This window comes from Mirounga angustirostris, unplaced genomic scaffold (assembly GCF_029215605.1).
Source record: "Mirounga angustirostris isolate CCGP_5_RB_7025 unplaced genomic scaffold, mMirAng1.0.hap1 SCAF_11, whole genome shotgun sequence".
Taxonomy (NCBI): Eukaryota; Metazoa; Chordata; class Mammalia; order Carnivora; family Phocidae; genus Mirounga; species Mirounga angustirostris.
The window spans coordinates 44,552,495-44,571,040 of NW_026991719.1; the positions used below are offsets into that span (position 1 = coordinate 44,552,495).

Below are 18,546 nucleotides of genomic sequence, written 5' to 3' on the forward strand. Positions count from 1 at the left end.
CCCGCCCAGCCTACTTTGGGCTTCGCGTCTGCGTGTTGCCAACTAATTACCGAAGGCCTGTCAAACGGCCTGGTAAATGTCAACGACAAGTCCTCCTCTCCTGGCCAATCTTATGGAAGGGTGGGCTTGGCTCATAAACCAATCAAAGACCCCCAGGGGGGCGGAGTTTTCTTCGGCCTGGATCCCGGCCTGGGGGGTGGGGGGGTAAAACTAAAGTGTTTCCATCTCCAGCCAATCCCAGGAAAGGCAGGAGGGCACTCCTCCAATGGGAGCCCAAGAGCGGTCAGTAGCTGCGGAGGCCTGCTAACCCGCTAGCTCTCCAGCCGGCTGGAGGGACGCGTCCAGTGCGTTCACTACGTCCAGCCGCCGGCCCCCCTCGAATCTGCTCGCGCTCGGCAGCGGCGGCGCGGAGGGCAGGAGGTGTCTGGTGAGACGCTGTAAAGACGGGGGTGGGGGGTGTGAGGGAAAGAGGCCGGGCTGGAGCGCATGAGGGGTGGGGCCTGGGCGAGCTTTTACCTGGGCGGCCTCTTAACCCTAGGTCAGCGGGTTGCGGAGGATCGTGCGGGTAGCAAAGGGAGGGCGAGTGCCCCTGCAGCCGCAGGCAACAACCAGGTGAGTACCCTGCGGAGCCCATCACCCATGCCCACCCTTGTGTTTTGGGAAACGGTTCTGTGCAGGTCTGCAGCTCACGTGATCGTCTACGTGCCTGTAAATCTCCATCTCTCTGCCGCTCTTCTCCCTCTCCTTCTCCATCTTTCTGTGTGTCTCGATATTTCTGCCTGTCTCCTTCTCTGAGACATACTAGACAGCCCAGACCCAGAAGGCTGAACCCTGACGCTACCACTTAAAACTAGCCATGAGACCTTGAGCCATCTACATCACCTATGCCTCAGTTTCTTCATCTGTCAAATGGGAGTCTAATAATCTCCATCTGAGACAATACATGTATATCACTTTGCCCAGTGCCTGGCCCCTAGAAAATTTTCAATAAATGATGACTGTCGTGACTGAAAAAAAAATACATGATCTCTCTTGGTCTTTGGCTTTGTTTTCTCCCTGCCTGTCTCTGACCCTACCCCCATTGATTCTTCTTTCTGAATGCTTCTTTTTCTGTTACTTTTTTCATCTTTCTGTCTCTTTCCCATCTCTCTAAGCAGGTTAGACGTGCATTGTTTATAGCAATGAGTCTGGCCTGAGAGCATCTGTGAGCTTAGCGTGGGGCTCTGGACTGTTCTGTGGGTAAAAAACAAAAACAAACAAACAAACAAACAAAATGGAGCCTGGCTTTGGCTGAGGAAAGAACCCTATTTGTTCCCCACCCTACTGTGTTAAACAGGCAGAGACCTCCAGGGTGGGGGGCAACTTAGATGAAACAGTGAACCAGGCCCTTTATCCTTTATTATGCTGGTTACTGCAAGAAGACCAGGATTCTCCTAGTTACATCTCCACACAGCCCTCTTTTCTGTCCCCATCCTGAAATCCTTTAACCAGGCCTTCTGGAACTCACTGTCAGTCACCAGCAAAATCTCCATTCTCACCTTGGCTTTTGAATAGTTCCTTCGTTTTCTTGCCATGCCTTAGTGGTTCTCATACCTCTTGGACCCAACGCTCCATTTTTATAATTTCTATTTTGAAACGTCCCTTTCACTATCCTGAAATGAAGTGTATAGATAATAGAATCTGTCCCCACACATAATTCCTCCCAAACCAATGTAATGTAATGTCCTAATTGTAATATAAGGGAGAAGTAAAGGAAGAGTAATTTCTAATAAAACAATATGTATTTCAATATGTAAAGGCTGGGATATAATTTCACTAGAAGACATAATGAATGGTCTTGCACGTAATGATCCTTGTATCTGGGAATGTGACACTTACATGTGTGTTGATTGCTGACTCAGAAACCACGGGTAGGGTGATGTGATTTTCCGAGTCATGAATAATTCTTCATAAAGTTTTAAACAAAACCAAGTGCAATCCTCCCTCAATTTATATGGTTAATTTGAATTTCTGGGAAGTCAGTACATACTAAAATCCATGATCTGGCCCTCTTAACCTCTCTGACCTTCTCTCCTACCATTCTCCCCACTTGTTCCCTCTATTCTACCCACACTGCCCTCCTTTACGCTACTTGAACATATTAGGCACACTCCCACCTCAGGGGTTTGAATTGGGCCATCCCCTGGACCTGGAAGGAGTTTCCCCCCAATATATACAAGGCTCATGTCCTCACTTCCTTCAGGCCTCTACCCAGATGTCACTTTCTCAGTGAGGCCTACCCTGACCATCCTGTTTAAAATCGCAGCTCTCCCCTAGCATATACCCCAATTTTTTCCATAGTGCTCCTCACCCTCTTCTATGGTATATAATCTACACCTTTATTGTGTTTGTTATTGTTTGACTCTCCTGCTGGATTGTAAGCTCCAGAAGGGCAGAGATTTTTGTCTTTTTTGTACCTTGATGTATCCCTATTACCTAAAACAGTGCTTAGGATAGAATAGGCTCTTTCAATAAATGTTTGTTGAATGAATGAATGAAGAAATGAGTGAATGAAACGAACGGGTTTTTCACTTACATTGTTGTCTGGTGGGATGTTCTAAAGTTGTATGGAATGCAGTACAATTCTTTGCTGTGTGGAGCTGTCTTGTGCACTGCAGGATGCTGATCACCTCTGGTCCATGGCCACTAAATGTCACTAGTGATCTCCAATTATTGTGATAATCAAAAATGCCCCAAAACATCCCTTGACTGTCTACCCCCCTGCTGAGAACCACTGCTTGAATAGAAATTGGCTTTCTCCTGAGCACGCTGCTCCCCAGGAGCCCCCTCAAACCCTTCTTGCCAGGAGGCCAAGACATGAAGGTAGGTGTCCTCACTCTAATTGACCTTCCCAGACACTTTCTCTCTCTCCTCCTCAAACCACCTTTTTTTTTTAGAATTAAAAAAAGTTTTATTTTAAAATAATTTCAGATTTAAAACCCTCTAGAAATAGTACAAAGAATTCTCATATATCCTTCACTCAGATTCCTTAAGTATTAATAAATTATGCAACTACAGTTCAATTATCAAAATTAGGGAGTTAACATTGGTAAAATACTATTAATGAAAGTACAGAACTTATTCAGATTTTATCAGTTTTTCCACTAATATAAATTTTCTCTTCTGGGATCTAATTCAGGATCCCATATTGCATTTAGTGGTCATATCTCCTTAGACTCTTCCAATCTGGGACAGTTCTTTAGTCTTTCATGACTTTGATACTTTTGAAGAGTCCTGGCCAGCTATTTTATAGAATTTGGGTTTGTCTGATGTTTCCTTGTGATTATAGTTACATTATGTAATTTTGGCAAGAAGACCACAGAAGAGATGTGTCTTCAGTGCTTTACATCAGAAGGCACATGATGTCAGTTGGTCCAATACTGGTTTTGTTCACTTTGACTATTTGTTTAAGGTGGTGTCTGCCAGGTTTCTCCAGTATAGTTACTCTTTTTTCCTTTGTAATTAGTAAGTGATTTGTGGGGAGATACTTTAAGATTATGTACATATCAACCACCTTGTTTTTGGGGGGTTTTTTTGTTTTTTTTTTTTTTAGAGAGGGAGTTGGGGAGGGGCAGAGAGAGGGAGAGAGAACTCTAAGCAGGCTCCATGCCCAGAGTGGAGCCCAACACAGGGCTCGATCTCACAACCCTGAGATCATGACCTGAGCTGAAATCAAGCGTCAGACGCTCAACCGACTGAGCCACCTAGGCGCCCCACAACCACCTTGCTTTAAATTTCAAACCATCAGACTAGACCATTACCCACCCATCTGTGTTATAGTCAGGTATAGACGTATACACATACCTGCCCCCGTCATACTTCTTTCCTAGAATTTAGCTACTAGCTCACTGTCACTCTTTAACACTACCCCAGTCCCACTTCTTGGTGATTTTAATATCCTCATAGATGATCTTTCCAATGTTCTTGTCTCTCAGTTCTGTGATCTGCTTTCCTATAATGCTCTTGCCTTACAACCCCACCTCAACCACCCTCTCCAACAGTCTTACCCTTCTTCTTATCAGTACCTATGACTGCACCACCTCCATACTCTGTTTCAGGCATCCTGCCATCCAGCCAGTGCTTCTTATCCTTCTAGTCTACTCCCTCTAGCTCCCCAACTCCCAACAATCCCTCAACACCACCAAGACTGAACGTTTTCACTACCCTTTACTTCCTCCGTGTTCCCATGTCCTTCCTTTAATCATCTTAGATTCCATGGTCCATCATGATAATCATTCCTTTGCATACATCCTCACTTCCTTGGCCCTCTACACTTGAGCATGTTTATAGGGCAAAACCCTAGCCCTGGTTAAATTCAACTCTGCCCACCCCACTGCACTTCCCTAGGCCATTCACTCTCCTACGTTCCTAGCTGAACTGTTTTGTATCTTCTCTCTCCTCAAATCTCCTGATACCACTCCTTCCATCCTATGCTCAAGCTGCCTACTTGACTGAAGGATCAAAACCATCAGAAGATGGGCGCCTGGGTGGCTCAGTTGGTTAAGCGACTGCCTTCGGCTCGGGTCGTGATCCTGGAGTCCTGGGATGGAGTGCCGCATCGGGCTCCCTGCTCGGCGGGGAGTCGGCTTCTCCCTCTGACTCTCCCCCTCTCATGCTCTCTCTCTCTCAAATAAATAAATAAATCTTTAAAAAAAAAAAAAAACCAGAAGAAGAAAACCTGCATAGATTCCCATCACCACACACCTAACCACCAAACAGCATCTGTATCCGCATACTCTGCCTTCTTCTCTGTTATTATGGATAAACTGGCCCTGCTGTCATCGAAATCCAGTCCCTCTACTTTGGAACTAGACCCCATCCTCTTTTGCCTACTTGAAGACATTGCTTCAGCAATTTCCCCCTCTCTACAAGATCATTCCCATTAGCACACAGACATTCTGTTATTGTTCCCATCTTTTTGTTACAGCTTTATTGAGGTATATTTAACATCATAAAATTCAGCCTTTTAAAGGGTACTATTCAGTGTTTTTTTGTATATTCACAGAGTTGTGCAACCATCACTGCAATCAATTTTAGAACATTTTTATCCCCACCAAGAAAAGAAGCTTCATACTCATTAGCAGTCCCTCCCCACACCTCCCCTCCCCTCAGTCATAGGTAACCACTATTCTACTTTCTGTCTCTATCTATTGATTTCTCTAGTCTAGACATTGTATATAAACAAGATCGTATAATACATTGGTCTTTATGACTGACTTCTTTCATTTAGCATAATGGTTTTGAGGTTCATCCATGTTGTTGATGTAGCGTTCCTTTTTACTGCCAAATAATATTCCATTATATGGTTATGCAGCATTTTGTGTATCCTATCCATTTGTCAGTTGATGGACATTTCAGTTGTTTTCACATTTGATATTATGAATAATACTGCTCTGAACATTTGTGCACAAGTTTTTGCGTGGATGTGTGTTTTCTTTTCCCATTGGTAGACACCTAGGAAGTGAGAATTGCTTGGCCCTGTGGAAAATCCATGTTTAACTTTTTGAGGAACTGTTCACAGAAGTGGCTGTACCATTTTAAATTCCCATCAGCAATGTATGAGGGTTTCAATTTCTCCATATCCTCCCCAACACTTTTTACTGCCTGTCTTTTTATTATAGACATCCTAGTGAGTATGAAGGGGTACCTCATTGTGGTTTTGATTTGCATTTCCCTAATAACTAATAATGTTGAGCATCTTTTCATGTGTTTATTGGCTATTTGTGTATCTTCTTTGGAGAAATGTCTATTCAAATCCTTAGCCCTTTTAAAATTAGATTGTCTTATTGTTGAGTTGTAAGTGTCCTTTATATGTTTGGGACACAAGTCTCTTGTCAGATATGTGAGTTGCATATATTTTCTCCCATTCTGTGGGTTGTCTTTTTACTTTCTTGATGATGTCCTTTGATGCACCAAAGTTTTTAATTTGAGGAAAGTCCAATTTATCGATTTTTTTTTCTCACTCGAGCATTTTGCATCATAGCCAAGAAAACATTCCCCAACCCAAGGTCTCAAAGCTTTCTTCCTGCTTTTTCTTCTAGGAATTGTATGGATTTTAGCTCTTACCTTTAGGTCGGTGATCCATTGATCCATTTTGAGTTCATTTTTGTGTATGGTGTGAGGCAAGCATCCAAATTTCATTCTTCTGCCTGTGGATGGCTAGTTGTTCCAGTACCTTTTGTTGAAAAGAGTATTTTTACCCCTTTGAATTGTCTTGGCAACCCTTGTCAAAGGTCAACTGACCATAAATCCTAAATGTAGAGGTTAATTTTCTGGATTCTCAATTCTGCCTCATTGATCTGTAGGTCTGTCACTATGCCAGACCACACTGTCTTGATTACTATAGCTATGTCGTAAGTTTTGACATCAGGAAATGGGAGTTCTCCAACTTTGTTTTTCTTTTGCAAGACTGTTTGGACTATTCTAAGTCCCTTGCATTTCCATATGAATTTTAGGATCAGCTTGTCAATTTCTGCAGAAAAACAGCTGGGACTTTTATAGGGATTATATTGGATCTATATATCCATTTAGGAAGTATTGCCTTTAACAATATTAAGACTTCCAATCCATGAACATGAGATGTCTTTCCATTTAGATCTTCTTTAATTCTTTTTCTTTTAAAAGATTTCATTTATTTGATAGAGACAGATAGTGACAGAGATAGCAAGAGAGAGCACAAGCAGGGGGAGAGGCAAAGGGAGAGGGAGAAGCAGGCTCCCTGTGGAGCAGGGAACCCGACGTGAGGCTCGATCCCAGGACCCTGAGATCATGACCTGAGCCGAAGGCAGATGCTTAACGACTGAGCCACCCAGGCGCCCCTAGATCTTCTTTAATTCTTTCAGAAGTGTTTTGTAGTTTTCAGTGTACGAGTCTTATACTTCTTTTGTTAAATTTATTCCTAGGTATTTTATTCTTTTTGCTACTATTATAAATGGAATTATTTTCCTAATTTCACTTCCAGAGTGTTCATTGCTAGTGCATAGAAATACGTTTTTATTTCTTGATCTTCTATCCTGTCACATTGCTGAGCTTACTAGCTCAAATAGGTTTTTAGTGGATTCCTTAGAGTTTTCTATATATAAGATTATGTTATCTGCAGATGTAGTTTTACTTTTCTTTTTCTAATCTGGATGCCTTTTCTTTCTTTTTCTTAACTAATTGCCCTGACTAGATCTTCTAGTACAGTGTTGCCTAGAAGTGATGAGAGCAGACATTCTTGTCTTGTTCCTGATCTTAAGGGGAAGGTATTGAGTCTCCATTAACTGTGATGTTAGCTGTTGGTTTTATATAGGTACCCTTTATCAAGTTGAGGAAGTTCTCTCTTACTCCTAGTTCTCTGAGTCTTTTTGCCATGAATGGATGTTGGATTTTGTCAAATACTTTTCTGCACCTATTGAGATGATCATCTGGCATTTGTACTTTATTCTATTAATATAGTATATTACATTGATTAATTTTCAGATGATAAACCAACTTTGCATTCCTGAAATAAATCCTTCTTGGTCATGTTATATAATACTTTCTATACGTTGCTGGACTTGGTTTGCTAGTATTTTGTTGAGGATTTTTACATCTATATTCATAACAGTATATTGGTCTACAGTTTTCTTGTGATGTCTTTGTCTGGTTTTGGTATCAGGGTAGTACTGGCTGCATAGAATGAGCTGGGAAGTGTTTCCTCCTCTATTTTTGGAAGTGTTTGTGAAGGATTAATATATGCTTTTTGTATGTCATCTGTCTTTTCTGTTCCTTTGTTTTTCAGTTCCTCTCTTCTTTTGTGTTAAGTAGATATTTTCTACTTTAACTTTTTAATTTCCTTGTTAACTATATATATTTTTAGTTAGATTTTTAATGGTTGCCCTGGGAATTCCAATTAACATCTTCACTGGAAACAATCTACTTCAAATTAATTCTAATTTCAATAGTAACTTTGTTCCAGTATGCCTCTGTTCCCCTTTCCTTCTTTGTAGTGTTATTATTATACGAATTACTTCTTACATTATAAGCCCATGAACACAGTTTTATTATTATTGCTTTATACAGTTGTCTTTTAAAACAGATAGGAGAATAAGAGGTACAAATAAAAATACTTTTTTTCATAATACCTATTTCAAGTTACCACTTAGTGTCCTTTAATTTAAGCCTGAAAGTAGTGTTTCTTGTAGGATAAGTCTTCTGGCAACAAATTCTTTCCGTTTTTGTTTATCTTAACTTCTCTTTCATATTTGAAGAACCAGTTTAGCTAGATACAGAATTCTGAGTTGACAGTCTTTTTCTGTAAATATTTTGAAGATGCCATCACACTATCTTCCAGCCTCCATGGTTTCTGATGAGAAGTCAGCTGTTAACCTTATTGAAGGTCCCATATATGTGATAAGTCATTTTTCTCTTGCTGCAGTCAAGATTTTCTTTTTGTCTTTGCTTTCACCAGTTGCACTATGATGTGTCTAGGTGTGGATCTCTTTGAGCTTATTCTACTTGCATTTACTTCTTAAGTGTACAGATTAATATTTTTCATCACCTTTGCAATATTTTGGCCCCTTCTCTTCCTCTTGCCCTTTTGGTACTCCCATTACACATATGTTGGTACTTTTGGTGGTGTCCTATAGGTTTGTGAAGCTCCATTTCTTTTTCTTGGTTCTTTTTTCTTTCTGCTCTTCAGAATGTATAATTTCTATTGCCCTATCATCAACTTTACCCTTTCTCTCTTCTGCCAGCTCAAATCTGTTGTTGAGCCCCACTAAGTGAATTTATCATTTCAGTTATTATACTTTTTAACTCCAGATTTAATAATGCTTTTTATGATTTCTATGTCTTCATTGATATTCTTTATTTGGTGAGACATTGTTCTCAAACTTTTCCTTAATTCTATAGATATACTTTCTTTTATTTCTTTGAAAATATTTATAGTAATAATTTAGTCTTTGTTTATTAAGTTCCAAACATGGACTCCCTCAGGGACAAGGTTTTTTGGCTGCTTTTTTTTGTACATGTAACATACTTTGCTATTTCTTTGCATATCTCATAATTTTTTGTCAAAAACTGGGCATTATTTTAAAGTTTTTATTTGTTTATGTAATCTCTACACCCAACATGGGGCTTGAATTCATGACCCCAAGATCAAGAGTCGCATGCTCTTCTGACTGAGCCAGCCAGGCGCCCCCAAAAGTGGGCATTTTAGATACTCTGTTCTAACAACTCTGGTATCAACCTCTTCTATCCTCAAGGTTTGTTTTTCTGGGATATGTATGTGTATGTGTGGTATTTGTGTGTATGTGTGGTTGTTGTATGTGTGTGTATATGTAGTTGTTGTTGTTTTTCTCATTGCTGTTTATTTGTTTGGTGACTTTTCTCAACTAATTCTGTGGATTCTATATTCCTTGTACTATGTGGCCCCTGAGTTCTCTGCTAGCTTATTTTTAAAAAACTTCTTGTTTTTATTTTTAAACCTGGATTCCTAGGAGATCACACCTGTGTAGGTATATGTTGGTGGTCAGCCAGTGATTGGTTGGATTTCCTTAAATGCCTTGTCCATATGTCTTCCACCCTTCGCCAAGGGGATCGGTGTGAGAAGGCGTGTCTTCAAACTTTAGCCAGTTTACAAGGCAGGCTTAGCTTTCACATTCTGCTTACGGTCAGCCAGAAGTGAGTGACTTGGGGCCTCTCCTTTTCCACCTCTTTTTTGTGCATGTGCATAGCCTTGACTATGTGCGCAGCCCTTTAGATACCTGGGAATATATCAGGGCTTTTCAGAGTTTCCTATGGTTGTCTCATTCTCTAGGATTTCCTTTTAAATTCCTGGCCAAAGCAGTCAGGCCTCTCTGTTGTCTGCAATTTCGTCAGCCTTTGCCTACTATACTACTGAGCTAGAGAGGGAAAGAGGATGGGAGTTAGCTACAAGTTAAAATGTCACAGAACCCATTGTCTCACCAAGATTCAGTAGTTTCTCTTAGACAGATGATTTTCACTTCATTCTGTGTCTTTGGTTAATTGCAAGTTTTGAAATGGTTGATTGTAGTTGGTTTGCCCATATTTTCATTGTTTTAAAGGGAAAGCCAGTTCACCAAAGCCCTTATTCTGTCATCCCATTTATCTCCTATGGCTCCCATCTTTAAAGAACATTTAAAACCCGATTTATCACACATCCCCATGTAACTGTGACTTTCTTTATTCCCCTAACAGCAAAACTCTCCAAAAGAGCTGTCATTCCTCACTTTCTCCTACTCTTCTATTCTCTGTTTGTTCATACAAAATATATTAGATATGCAATAAAAAATTATATACATGAGTTATCAAGAATTAATGTAATGAAAACTGAAGAAGTCACAACTCCACCCAAGAGCAACATTAATGATAACATCTATCCCTATGTCCTTTTCTATCCTATTACCCGCCATCCCCCCTGCCAGAAATTACCATTCTCTTAAGTCTTATGTTTAACATTCTCTTGCTCTTTTTGATACATTTTTTGCATATTTGTGGAAATGTTTAACCAATACATTATTTATTTGGCTTGGTCTTGAGCTTTGTGAAAAATAGCCTCATACTGTATGTGGTCTTCTGTGACTTACTTTTTTTCACTCATTATTATGTTTCAAAGATTCACCTGGGTTCTTGCATGTAACTGTAGCTTGTTCATTCTCAGTGCTGTATAATAGTTCATTGCATGACCATAAAACACAGTATGCATCCATTTATCTGTTGATTGTTTCCAGCTTTTTGCTGTTAGGAACAGTGCTACTATGAATATTCTTGTGCGTTTCCCCTAGTACACATATACACCCATCTTTCTAAGGTATGTTCTGAGGAATAGAATTGCTAGTTAATAGGATGTGTAAACATTCAGCTTGACAGTATTATGCCAAAATGTAGGTTGCCAATTTACATACCTTTCAACAATTTATGAGATCCCATTGATCCACACCTTAATCAGTACTTGATATTGTCCCACTTTTTAATTTTTATCATTATAGTGAGTGTAAAATGGTATCTCATTGTGGACTTAATTAGCAATTTTCCAACCACTAATGTGGTTGAGCATTTTTTTCATGTTTATTGGCCATTCATGTTTCTTCTTCTGTGAAATGACTGTTAATATCTTTTGCCCATTTTTAAAATTGGGATTTTTCTCACTTTTATTGGTTTGTAGGAGTTATTTAATTATTTGGATACTCATCATTTGCCAATTATGTGGCTTCTTTTTTCCTTTATGGTGTCTTTGCGTGAGCAGGAATTCCTGATTTTCGGTGAGTCGAACCATTCAATCTTTTCTGTATAGCCAGCACAGTTTTTTGTGTTGTTTTTCCTAACCTACGATCATAAAGACATTCTTTATTTTCTTGGAATATAAGTTTAAAAGTTTTATTTTTCCTATTTAAGTCCTTAATCCAAATGGAATTGATTTTTGTGTGGCATAAAGGTATGAGGGAGGGAGCCAGTTTCATTATTTTCCACACGGATAGCCTCGGGATCTGAAGCACCACCTCTGTCATACACCAAAGTTCCATTTCTGTATTGGTCCATTGCTGGGATCTCTGCTATTGGCCGGTATTTTGTCCCTGAGCCAGTATCACATGGCTTTAATTACTTTACTACCTGACTACCTTAATTACTTTGGTTTCATAAAGAATCTTGACATTTGGTACAGCAACATCTTCCCATCTTACTCTTCTTCAGGAATATGATATATTCCTGGCCCTTTCTTATTTCAAACACATTTCAGAATCGTCTTGTCATGTCCTACAGGAATATTGGAATTGCAATGCATCTATAGATCAGTTTGAAGAGAATCGATATATTGATGATGCTGAGTCTTCCTAGCTACGAACATGATATACCCTTTCATTTTAAATAAATTCTTGAATGTCTCTTGGTACGGTTTACTAATTTCCTGCATAGGGTCTTGCATATCTTGTGTTAGACTTATTCCTTGGTATTTATGGTTTTCCTGCTATTATAAGGGAGATCTTGTCATTTAACATGTTTTATCTCATTTGCAGGTGTAGAGAAATGAAGTTGACTTTTGTGTCAATATTCCAGCCATTCACCTTGTTAAACTTTTATTTTTTTAAGCAAACTTTTTATTTTAGACTAATTTTACAGTTACGGAAAAGTAAGTAAAGAGATAGTACAGAGTGTTCCTGTGTACTCCTCACCGTGATATATTTGTTAAAACTAAGAAAGCCATATTGGTATATTATTATTAAGCAAACTTCAGATTTTATATGGATTTATCAGTTTTCCCACTAATGTCTTTTTTTCTGTTCTAGGATCCAGTTCAAAATACCACATTGCGTTTAGTTGTCATCTCTATTGCCCTCTGCTCTATGACAGTTTCTTAGTCTTTCCATGCTTTTCATGCCCTTAACAGTTTTGAGGCATACTGTAGACTGTCCCTCAGTTTGGATTTGTCTGAAGTTTGCCTCATAATTAGACTGGGGTTGTTTTTGGAAAGAATACCATAGAGTTGAAGTGCCCTTTTCATCACATTATATCAGAGGTATGTGATATCCCCATGACATCATTGATGTTGACCTTAATCACTGGTTAAGGTAGTGTTTGCCAAGTGTCTCCATGGTAAAGTTGTTATTTTTCCCTTTTTATTTTCTGTTCTTTAGAAGAATCCAGCCAACCCTCAAGGAGAGGGAGGGGATTTAAGCTCCACCTCTGGAAGGGGGTGTATTTGCATGTAGTATTTGGAATTCTTCTGTAAAAACTACTAATTTCTTCTTATTTGTTTATTTACCTGTCTCTTTACTTATTTATTCAGTTGCCTGTTTGTATCAGTATGCACTTGTGTGTATTTATTTAATAATTTTAATTATAAATCCAATACTTTGTCATTTGTCTTGTTGCTCAAATTGTTCCAGCTTTGGCCACTGGGAGCTCTTTCAAGTTGGCTCCTGTGTCCCTTTTCAAATGCCTCCATCTTTTGTTTTTTTAGCACTGCCTTATCTACTCATATTGTTATTTTCCTGCTCCATCCCTAGAATTGGCCATTTCTCAAGGAGCCCTTGTTCCTTCTAGGTTGTCTGTATATTCTTTTTTTTTTCTTTCTTTTTTTAATTTAAATTCAATTAGCCAAGGTATAGTACATCATTACTATCTGTATATTCTTTTGTGTTTTCTATGTTGACAACAATATCAGCTATAAATAATGACAACTTGGTTTTTCCCTTTCCAATCTTTATGCCTTTCATTTATTCTTCTTGTGTTACTGAGATGGACAGGCCCTCCAGGACAGTGTTCAAGAGAAAAGACAGTAGTGGGCATCCTTGTCTTGTTGGGTATTTATTTTAAAGGAAACACCACTAAGTTTTTTCCCTATTTAGAATGATATTTGCTGTAGATTCCTCCAGGTGTTACCAGATTAAAGCAAGTGCCAACCTGTCACTATGCTAAGAAGTTTTTATTATTGTTTTTAAATCACAAAAGGGTGTTGAATTTTTTTTTGTCAAATACCTTTTCTGTTTATTAGGATCATTATGGGTTTTTTTTTTTTCTCAGTAATGTGATAATGTGGTAAATGATGTGTATGGATTTTCCTCATGGTAGACTACCTTTGCATTTCTGGTATAAACACTACTTGGTCATGATCTTTTCCTTTTTATACGGTACTAGATTTAGTTTGTTAATATTTGTTTAGGATTTTTGTATCTGTGTCCATGAGTAAAATTGGTCTTTAATTTTCCTTTCTCATGCAATCATAATTTGCTTTTGGCCTCAAGTTCTGCTGGTATCCTAGAATGAGTTAGTGTTCCCTTTTTTAAAATATTCTGGAAGATGCTATATGACTTTGGAACGATCTGTTTGGTAGAATTCTCCTGTAAAACCATCTTGCCCTGGTGTTTTGCTTTTTTAACATTGAATTAATATTCAACTTCTAAGTAAATTCTTTTCAAAAATTTATTTGAGAAACTTGAAATCTGCTCCCATAACATGTTTATTTTATATCAGGTTTTATGCTTCAAGTGGCTACACACAAATCCTGATCGAGACTTTTTAATGATATGTTTCTTCAAATTCTTAACAGTCACTGCCACCAAAAATCTCTCTTTGTACAATGGAAGCGATAAAGTATTTAGAACCGATTTTTAACTTGTTCAGAAATGTTTAATGATTGAAATGATAGCAGCCTTTTTTGTTTTACTGACAAATATATTGTTAGAATTTCTTGAGACAGTGTGATTAGATTTCAAATCCGACTGAACTCTTTCATATTAATTATTTTGAAATAATGATGAAGCTCTTATTTGCAGAACATGCATCACTGTTAGAACCATCACCCTGCAGCTAGCTTGGACACCATTAAAAGGGCTCATCAGCTGCAAACGGATAGAAGTATCTGGTATTCGTGAAGACAGAGTTTTGGGGCTGCCACCTGGAGCTACGCCCTCCAGAAGCCCCTGCTTGGCCTCCCTGCACCCAACCCCACACCAAGCAGCCACAACTCGGGCTGTGTGTGGTGTTTCTTGGCAATTGGAACGCAGACTCCTCCAGCGGCTCCACAGCCCCCTTGTCCTCAGTGAGCAGAAGACCACAGAAGCTGGCTCCTGAAGAGGCTGTCCAAGCAATAGAGCTCCTCCTTGGCTCTGCTTAGCACACTTACCACACAGGAGTGCTGGATGTTCCTCATTCCTGCTCACTACCCACGGGGACTGTAGAGGGATTTGTCAGGCCCCATTTCACCAAGGGCCACCCTGTAAGGATCTCCACAGGAGGCCGCCCATAGAGAGAAGGGGCCTGCCTGGGTTCTCCACTGCCTTAAGGCCTACGTGGACACCCTCCAGGGCTGAGGGGATCAAAACCTTTTCACCTACCCGTGATCCACATTATCAGCTGCAAAGTTCTGCCTCCGAGTTTGTGTTCTTTTGTTTGTTTTTTTGTTTTGTTTTGTTTTGTTTTTGGTAGAAAGAGTTTTAACTGCTTCTTCCATTCCTGTAGTAACTAGAGGGCTACTCGGGATTTCTTTTTGCTTCTTGAGTCAATTTGGTAAGTTATCGATTTCTAGGAATCGGTCCATTTTATCTGCATTCTTGAATTTATTGGCATAAAGTTCCCTTTTTAAAAAAATCCTCTGCTGTATACAACCTGTAACTATGTCTCCTTTTTCATTGCTGATATTGGTTATTTGTGCCTTCTCACTTTTTTTCTTGATCAATCTCACCAGAGGTTTGTCTATTTTATTAGTCTTTTCCAAGAACCAACTTTTGGCTCTGTTGCTCCTCTCTATTGTGTCTTTGTTTTCTATTTCTTTAATTTCCGCTCTTATCTTTTTTGATCTCCTTCCGTCCACATTTTTTGGATTTATTCTGTTGTTCTTTTTCTGATTTCGTATGTTAGACATGGAGCTCATTAATTTTCAGCCTTTCTTGTTTTATAATGTGTGCATTTAAAGATATACATTTCCTTCCAAGTACTACTTTTCTACACATTCAAACATGTCATACTTCATTATTGTTCAGTTCCAAGTACTTCAACATTTCCATCATGGTTACTTCTTTGGTGAGTGATATAGAAGTGTGTTTATAAATTTCTAAATGTGCGGGGAATTTTTAATGTATCTCTTTGTTATTGAAATCTATCTTAATTGCATTATGGTCTGAGGATGTGGTCTGTGTAATAACAACTCTAAAATTAATTGAGACTTGTTTTATGGCTTAGTACATGATCAATATTTTTGAATGTTTCCTATGTGCTTTATAAGATGTATGTTCTCTAATTGTTGAACACAGAGTTCTACATATGTCTATTATCAAGTTTGTTAATTGTATTGTTCAAATTTTCTATATCTACACTGATATTTTGGTCATGCTATGCCAGTAATTTTAAGAGGTGTGTTCATTTTCAACTATGATGGTGGATTTGTCTGTTTCTCCTTACAGTTCTTTTTAAAAATTTTATATATTTTGAGGATATTTTATTAGGAATATTCAAATGAAGAATTGTTATACATTCCTGGTAAATATGTAATGACCCTCTCTATTCTCGATAATGCATTTTTTGAAGTCTGTCTTATCTTACCTTAACACAAGCTTTTCTTCTTGTTCGGATTTGTGTGGTATACAATTTTCCATCCTTTCATTGTTCAACATTTTCATGCCCTTATGCGTTAATTATATCTCTTGAGAATGGCATACAGCTGGACCCTTAAAAAAATCTAATCTGATGATCTCTTTTAATGGCGAGTTTAGTCTGTTTACATTTTCTATGATATATTTGGACTTGTTTCTACCATTGTACTTTTTTATTTCTATTTCCTACCACCACCTTTTCTATGCTTCGTTTTTCTCTTTTCTGGCCTGTTTTTTAGTTCTGAGATTTGTTTATTTGCTTTCTTATTCAGTTTTTTCCTCTGTACTGTTTGAAATTTACACATTCTTTTTTTTTATTATTCTTTCTGTGGTTATCCTTGAACTTTCACCATGCATGTGTAACTTATAAGGTCTAAAGTTAAATAGCATTTTAACCTCCCTCTTGAAGAATACAGGAACCTTTAACTCTGGTCATTCCTCTCTTTGCCACATGCTATTGTCTTGAGTATGTTAGTTAGTTTCTTTTTTTTCCTAACCTCACAAATTCTATATCATCATTAGTATTATTTTACATAGACAGTATTTGTTTGGATTTACATGCATACATTCTTGCATCTCAGACCATCATTCTGGGATCATTTTCTTTTATCATAAATACAATGTTTAGATGTTCTTTTAGTACAGGTCTCTTGGTGTTAAATTCTCCCAGTTTTTGTTGTTATATGCAAATGTCTTTATTTTATCCTCATTCTTAAAAGATAATTTGTTATAAGTATTTAGAAGTCTGCTGTCGGTCTAATTGCTATTTTGGGTAGGTATTTTTGTTTTCTTATACTTGAACTACTTTTAAGAAATTCTCTCTCTCTCTCTCTCTCTCTCAGAGGGAGATCTGCAGGGGGGTATGCAGTTTCATTCTAACATGTTTAGGCATGTATTTCTTTTTTATTCTTCCTTGGAAATGTGCTTCATGCTTTTTAATTCATGTTTTTCATACTTTCTAGAAAATTCTCAGCCATTATCTTTTCAAATATTGTCTTTCTTCCACCCTTTCCATATTTTCTTTCTCAGAATCCAGTTAGTCATATTTCAGACCACATTGCATCTTCCATATCTCATAATGTCTTGTTGATATTTTCTATTTCCTTGTCTTCCTGCATTTCATTCTGGGCAATTTCTTCAGATATATCTTTCAGTTTACTGATACTCTCTTCAGCTCTGTCAGCTCTGTCTGTTTAATCTGTCCACTGAGTTTTTTATTCCAATAAGTATATTTTTCATGTGTACAAGCTGTGTATTTTTCGCTTTCGAATCTGCCTAGTCATCCCTAATAGTCTCTTGTTGCTTGCTCATCTTTGTGGTTGCATCTTTTATTTAAAAAGAACATTTTATACACTTTTTGTTCAACCAGTAATCACTGTTTGCATAAGTGTGACTCATTATCGTTCACATCTAAACCATATAGTACTCTCTGATCATATATCCTTTGTTGTATACCTTTTTGTTTTCCTAGTAATCGTCTTTGTTTCTTTTGCCTAGTGTTACCATACCTATTACTAATTCTTTGAAATTCCTTTTAAAATCCATATCATATCATGTCTCTCCTCTGCTCAAAATTCTCCCATGGCTCCCAGCTCCCTCAGAAGAAAAGTCAAAGCCCTCACCATGGCCCAAAAGTCCACACAGTGTGGTTCCCATGCCCTTTCTGACCTCCTATCCTGTTAATCTTCCCATTACTCACTCATTTCCAGCCACCCTAGCCCCCTGGCTGTTCTTCAAACATGTCAGGTAACCCTCCCCCTTCAGAGCTTTTGTGCCTGCTGTTCTCACTGCCTGGAACACTCTTCTTTCCAGATAATCTCATGAGTTTCCCCCCCACTTCTAGTATGCTGAAATGTCACCTCTCTAGAGAAGCATTCCCTAACCAAATTAGTCCCATTCACCAGTGTTTTCTAACCCCTTATCCTACTTGACGTCTCATGTTTTTGTACCAAACACTGATCACCACCTGATATATGTTCTATTTATTTATTGTGATTAGTGTTTGTCTTTTCCCAGTAGACTGTAAGCTCCACAAAGCAGGGACTTTGTTTTGTTCACTATTGTATCCCCAGTGCCAAGAAGAACAGTGCATAGTAATATTTAGTAGATACTCAATAAATATTTATGGAATAAACGGTATTACTAATTGATTAAATAATGTGGATGATAGAGAAATGTTCATTAATGTGGATGATTAATAGTTAATTCGGGGCGCCTGGGTGGCTCAGTTGGTTAAGCGACTGCCTTCGGCTCAGGTCATGATCCTGGAGTCCCTGGATCGAGTCCCGCATCGGGCTCCCTGCTCGGTGGGGAGTTTTCTTCTCCCTCTGACCCTCCCCCCTCTCATGTGCTCTCTCTCATTCTCTCTCTCTCAGATAAATAAATAAAATCTTTTTAAAAAAAAAAGTTAATTAATTAATGTGGGTGATAGAGA

At 38.4% G+C, this 18,546-nt stretch overlaps 1 long non-coding RNA gene across 1 annotated transcript; it reads left to right on the forward strand.

Moving 5' to 3' along the window:
- The first annotated feature begins 314 nt into the window (after window positions 1–314).
- On the forward strand, window positions 315–18,266 carry LOC135361931 (uncharacterized). The gene is made up of 3 exons (XR_010406129.1): window positions 315–427; window positions 539–612; window positions 14,298–18,266. It is a non-coding gene; the product is annotated as an uncharacterized LOC135361931 (long non-coding RNA).
- The last annotated feature ends 280 nt before the right edge of the window (window positions 18,267–18,546 follow it).